Consider the following 6936-nt stretch of genomic DNA (forward strand, 5'->3'; position numbering starts at 1 on the left):
ATAACTTTTTGTCTCTGGCCTCCTTTGATTTAGTCACCATAATTCTGGCCATCCTACGAGGGTAAAAACTCCAATAACTTTTTGTCTCTGGCCTCCTTTGATTTAGTCACCATAATTCTGGCCATCCTACGAGGGTAAAAACTCCAATAACTTTTTGTCTCTGGCCTCCTTTGATTTAGTCACCATAATTCTGGCCATCCTACGAGGGTAAAAACTCCAATAACTTTTGAACGGAATGATAGACATGAGGTTTATCATTGGTCAACATTTTGGGGGGGGATTGGACACCTTATATACTATATCAACCTTACTACTTTTGGTGTGTAGGGCAGTTAGGTCACATATTTGTAATAATAGAGCACAGAAGACGAGGCATTGGTGAAGTTTTAGATCAAATCAAATAGATGATTTTATCACAAGAGTCTGGCTGACTCCGAGATGTTCATGAATTCCTCTCTGGGCTGGAGGAGGATAACTGGGAAGAGGGAACCACTGGCCTGAGTAAGGCACCCCTTCCCTTGGAGCACCTCTGCCACCAGAGGGACAAAGTCAACAGAGCATAACATACGTCTGTGTTTCTTCATTTCATATGCAAATTGTAGATTTTTTTTATTTTTTTATACCATGAACATGTGTAAACCGTCCCAATGTAATTCTGCTTTCACAACACCGGATCATCTTCCTGGTACTCTGCTACCGTTTTCTCAACTACCCCAAAAAACTCCAAAGCAGCTGCCGTTAAACCTTCATTTATAAACACACACAACAACTGTAGTTTAGACATTTCCGGTCGCATAGGCTACCATGATCTGATTCCAGATTTGAATAGCAGAGAAGTAGAGTAAGATTTCACATGTTCTAAGCTTCTGTCTAACTGGCTGGGAAAGTGGTCAAAGTAGCTAGCTGATTTGTATCAAAAGTTACACTGTTTACAGCGAATAGGATGTTGGAAGTCATGTCTCAATGGGCCCTTTAGAATGTTGAGGAAATACCTCAAAATGGATGGAAAAAACAAAAAGTGTAATAGTTTAAAAAGTACAAATAGTACATTTAAAATGTGGATTGACCAGATTGTTGACTTTCTCCCTCTTGAAAAGCTCACTGATGACCTCTACAAGAGACAGCCCAAGTTTGATAGACTCTGGTCTCCACTAGTCAACTATATTTCAAACTGGACAGAGTGAACGGGGTGACTAGGGAAATGTGCAGATACATGTTGTGTAAGGTGCTGTAAAATCTAAAAATGAATTATTGGCTCGTCGTCTCAGCGAAGGCTAGAAATAGCTGATAAGAACCTTGATAGTGCTGCTGCAAGTTTTATATATGTTTTTTGTGTGTTTAAAAAAATATATTTGTGAGTACGTGTAGGATGTGTGTGTGTGTGTATGGGTGTGAATGTATGTATATGTGTACGTATGTATGTATGTATGTATGTATGTATGTACATAAAACATATTTTGACTTGTTTTAACAAAGTTTAGCGGTAGCTTTTTGGATTCCTTTCTCTGCATATTGAATGAGTGGATTGCTCAAATCGATGGTGCCAACTAAACTGACTTTTTGGGATATAAAGGATTTTATCTCACGAAATGACACTACATGTCGTAGCTGGGACCCTTTGGATGACAAATCAGAGGAAGAGTTTCAAAAAGTAAGTGAATATTTAATCGCTATTTGTGAATTTATGAAACCTGTGCTGGTGGAAAAATATTTTGATGTGGGGCGCCAAACAATTGCATGCTTTCGCTGTAAAGCCTACTGTAAATCGGACAGTGCAGTTAGATTAACAAGAATTTAAGCTTTCAACCGATATAAGACACTTGTATGTACCTAAATGTTTAATATCCATAATTTGTATGATTATTTATTTGAATTGTAGGCCCTCCAGTTTCAACGGAAGTTGTCTCGCTAGCGGGACGCCTAGCCTGAAGAAGTTTTCTAACTTTATTATTTAAAGGAAAGCAGTTACACGTAGTCAATTCAATTTGGTAATATAATTGGTCTGATTACTTTGGATTGTGGGGCAGTTGGATCACAAAAATGTCAACTACAGTTGTTGCGTGTGAAAACGTTAATAAAAAAGACAGTACAAAGTGAACTTCTGTCAGAAGATGGGAATAAAAGGCAGGATCGAGTGGACAGCACTCTTAGGAAGCAAAGCAACTCTGAATCATTCATGCTGAATGAATAAGGAAACAGAACTCATTAGGGTAATTTTTCGGGAAAATAAATATGATTGTGATGACAGCTCTTTAAAATTTTTTGTGGTAGTTGAGGTTCAAAAGGTTCAGAGCCCTTCCCTTTTTCCACATTTTGTTACGTTGCAGCCTTATTCTAAAATTGATTAATTTATTATTTTTCCTGATCAATCTACACACAATACCCCATAATGGCAAAGCGAAAAACGTTTTCTAGAAATGTTATCAAATGTATTAAATATAAGTATTCAAACAATAATTTCATTGGTCATCCTTGAGATGTTTCTACACTTGATTGGAGTCCACCTGTGGTAAATTAAATTGATTGAACATGATTTGGAAAAGCACACACCTGTCTATATAAGGTCATACAGTTGACAGTGCATATCAGAGCAAAAACCAAGCAATGAGGTCGAAGGAATTGTCCGTAGAGCTCCGAGACTGGATTGTGTCGAGGCACAGATCTGGGAAAGGGTAAAAAAACATTTCTGCAGCATTGAAGGTCCCCAACAACAGTGGTCTCCATCATTCTTAAATGGAAGAAGTTTGGAACCAGCAAGACTCTTCCTAGATCTGGGCTCCCAGCCAAACAGAGCAATTGGGGGAGAAGGGCTTTGTTCAAGGAGGTGACCAAGAACCCGATGGTCACTCTGACAGAGCTCTAGATTTCCTAAGTGGAGATGGGAAAAACTTCCAGAAGGACAACCATCTCTGCAGTACTCCACCAACCAGGCATTATGGTAAAGTTGCCAGACGGAAGCCACTCCTCATTAAAAGGTACGACAGACCACCTGGAGTTTGCCAAAAGGCACCTAAAGACTCTCAGACCATGAGAAACAGGATTCTCTGGTCTGATGAAACCAAGATTGAACTCTTTGGCCTGAATGCCAAGTGTCACGTCTGAAGGAAATCTGGCACCATCCTTATGGTGAAGTATGGTGGAGGCAGCATCATGCTGTGGGGATGTTTTTCAGAGGCAGGGACTGGGAGACTAGACAGGATTGAGGCAAAGATGAACTGAGCAAAGTACAGAGATTCTTGATGAAAACCTGCTCCAAGCACACTGCCAAGACAACGCAGGAGTGGCTTCGGGACAAGTCTCAATGTCCTTGAGTGGCCCAGCCAGAGCCCAGACTTGAACACGATCGAACATCTCTGGAGAGACCTGAAAAAAAGCTGTGCAGTGACGTTCACCATCCAACCTGACAGAGCTTGCGAGGATCTACAGTGAATGGGAGAACCTCCCCAAACACGTGGGCCAAACTTGTAGAGTCATACCCAAGAAGACTTGAGGCTGTAATCACTGCGAAAGGTGCTTCAACAGAGTACTGAGTATGGTAAGTTTTTTATTTGTAATACATTTGCAAAAATGTTCACTTTTTAAAATCAATTTTATATAAGGCTGTAACGTAACAAAATGTGGAAAAAGTCAAGGGGTTCAAAGTTAATATTGAAATATCTGGTCTGAATGCTTTGATAGACTATTTTATAAACATTATTTTGGATTTTGGGGCAGTCAGATCACACATTTCATCAGAAATAACTACACTCAGACTACACTTTTATTCACTCTCCTACTAGTATACCACAGTATTTGTCAGTCAGATCACACATTTCATCAGAAATAACTACACTCAGACTACACTTTTATTCACTCTCCTACTAGTATACCACAGTATTTGTCAGTCAGATCACACATTTCATCAGAAATACCTACACTCAGACTACTTTTATTCACTCTCCTACTAGTATACCACAGTATTTGGAACATGTAATAATAGAGTACAGAAGACAACGAGGAATGGTGAAGTTTTAAATACATTTCAAAAACAAATTGATCACAACAGTTTGGATGACAGCAGGATTTTCTTGTCCTCTCTGGGCTGGAGGGGGATCAGTGGAAGAGGGACCCACTGGCAGGAGGGGCACCCCTTCACTGCCCCCAGCGAGTTGAATTTGAATCTACTAGAAGTTACAAACATAGAAAATTGATCGAATTTGCTGGAAATGTTCATGAAATATGATTTTGTCTGATTTACGTAATCAGACAGGGACACAGAAGATTGTGTGGATTGTCCTTCAGACATGTTAGGGAAAAAAAGTGTGTGTGTATCTGTACGTGTGTGTCATACCAATGTTCAAATACTGTACATTTAGTGTTTCTCAAGCCAACCTGGAGTGTCAGATTGGTGGGGTTTGCAATTCTGGGACGATTCCATTGGTCCATTAGGCCAGGCAAGCTCAATCAAGCAAAGTTAAGTGTGTGTGTGGGTGTGTGGGTGTGTGGGGGGTAAATGGAGCCCCGAAGCCCTGGGCTAACGGACAAACGCAACACGCAACCAATGACAAGTTAGAAATACAGTAACTTCCTCTGTTAGTATCCATAGCTGATTGTCCCTCGCTCCCTTCACTGACCCATGCGCTCCTCTGCGTGCGAGAATCCATAGCTCAGTTTGGGCTGTTCAATGACGAGACATGAGAGAGCTGTTAGCTGACGTTAGAGCTAGCTACTTTTCGTCACTATAAACTGACAAACAGCTGTAACTTCTGATCAAAATGTCAGTTGTTAGTAAAAGTCAAGACTAAAACAGCTGTCATTTTTGCAGATAATTCTGTTCTGATTCCAGACTTGAATAGCAGAGAAGTAGACCAAGATGTCCTACCCTCTAACTTTTCATTGGTACCAGAGAAGTAGAGGAAGATTTCATATGCACACATTTTTTTGTCTAAGTTGTTGGGAAAGTGGTCGAAATTTCAGTTATTTATAAAAAGTTTGACATATCCTCTATGACACAGTTAATAATACAGCTATTGTTTGAAAGGTAGAATATATTGTGGATTTAAAAAAGTGGCTGTTTTCATAGGCCACATTAATAACAACATTTATATCCAGAAATCAGTAGATAATATGTAACAAATCATGTGAGAGGAAAGCTGAAACGCTGGACTTTGTCACTTAATCACTTGGAAAGATGATCTACCTTTGCAGACTATTTCACATACCGGTATCTCTTATCTTGCCATCAGTATATTAACAAGTTGATTTCAAATTGTATTGTTTGCTAGAGGTTACATTTACATAGCTATGCTTACCAAGCCAACTAGGCAAGTGTCCTGGATATGGTATGATAATAGTAAGACGGGCTAATAGTTAGATTTTGGGTCAATTGATTGCGAAAGGCATCTGACAGGTTTATTTATGTGACAGGGTTCAAGAAACTACTCCCCTCCTTTCACCCCATAGTCAGAGTAAGAACAGTAGGGTTGGTGGGGGCACATATGTAAGCAAAGCTAGCAAAAAAACTGAAATGATTGAACAATAAAACATGACAGAGACAAATGTCACTTGTTTAAAAAGTGTATTACTTTCACATGTACAGTTGAAGTTGGACGATTACATACACTTAGGTTGGAGTCATTAAAACTTGTTTTTCAACCACTCCACACATTTCTTGTTAACAAACTATAGTTTTGACAAGTCGGTTAGGACATGTACTTTGTGCATGATGAGTAATTTTCCCAACAATTGTTCAGATTTTTTCACTTCATAATTCACTGTATCACAATTCCAGTGGGTCAGAAGTTTACATACACTAAGTTGACTGTGCCTTTAAACAGCTTGGAAAATTCCAAAAATGATGTCAATTAGCCTATCAGAAGCTTCTAAAGCCATGACATCATTTGAGTCAATGCAAACTCAATGCCTCTTTGCTTGACATCAAGGGAAAATGAAAGAAATCAGCCAAGACCTCCGAAAAAAAAAATGGTAGACCTCCACAAGTCTGGTTCATCCTTGGGAGCAATTTCCAAACGCCTGAAGGTACCACGTTCATCTGTACAAACTATAGTACGCAAGCATAAACACCATGGGACCCCGCAGCCGGCATACCGCTCAGGAAGGAGACACATTCTGTCTCCTAGAGATGAACGTACAGCAAAGGACCTTGTGAAGATGCTGGAGGAAACAAAAGTATCTAGTACAAAAGTATCTAAATCCACAGTAAAACGAGTCCCATATCGACAAACTGAAAGTTTGCTCAGCAGAAGCCACTGCTCCAAAACCGCCCTAAAAAAGCCAGACTATGGTTTGCAAATGCACATGGATTAATGTCCTCTGTTCTGATGAAACAAAAATAGAACTGTTTGGCCATAATCACCATCGTTAGGTTTGGAGGAAAAAGGGGGAGGCTTGCAAGCCGAAGAACACCATCCCAACCGTGAAGCACAGGAGTGGCAGCATCATGTTGTGGGGGTGCTTTGCTGCAGGAGGGACTGGTGCACTTCACAAAATAGATGGCTTCATGAGAAGGGGAAATTATGTGGATATATTGAAGCAAATGGGTCTTCCAAATGGACAATGACCCCAAGCATACTTCTAAAGTTGTGGCAAAATGGCTTAAGGACAACAAAGTCAAGGTATTGGAGTGGCCATCACAAAGCCCTGACCTCAATCCTATAGAAAATGTGTGGGCAGAACTGAAAAAGTGTGTGCAAGCAAGGAGGCCTAGAAACCTAACTCAGTTACACCAGCTTTATCAGGAGGAATGGGCCAAAATTTAAACAACTTATTGTGGGAAGCTTGTGAAAGGCTACCCGAAAATGTTTGACCCAAGTTAAACAATTGAAAGGCAATGCTAACAAATACTAATTGAGTGTATGTAAACTTCTGACCAAATGGGAATGTGATGAAAAAAATAAAAGCTGAAATAAATAATTCTCTACTATTATTCTGACATTT

The sequence above is a fragment of the Oncorhynchus mykiss genome, chromosome 20 (genome assembly GCF_013265735.2).
Source record: "Oncorhynchus mykiss isolate Arlee chromosome 20, USDA_OmykA_1.1, whole genome shotgun sequence".
Lineage (NCBI taxonomy): Eukaryota > Metazoa > Chordata > Actinopteri > Salmoniformes > Salmonidae > Oncorhynchus > Oncorhynchus mykiss.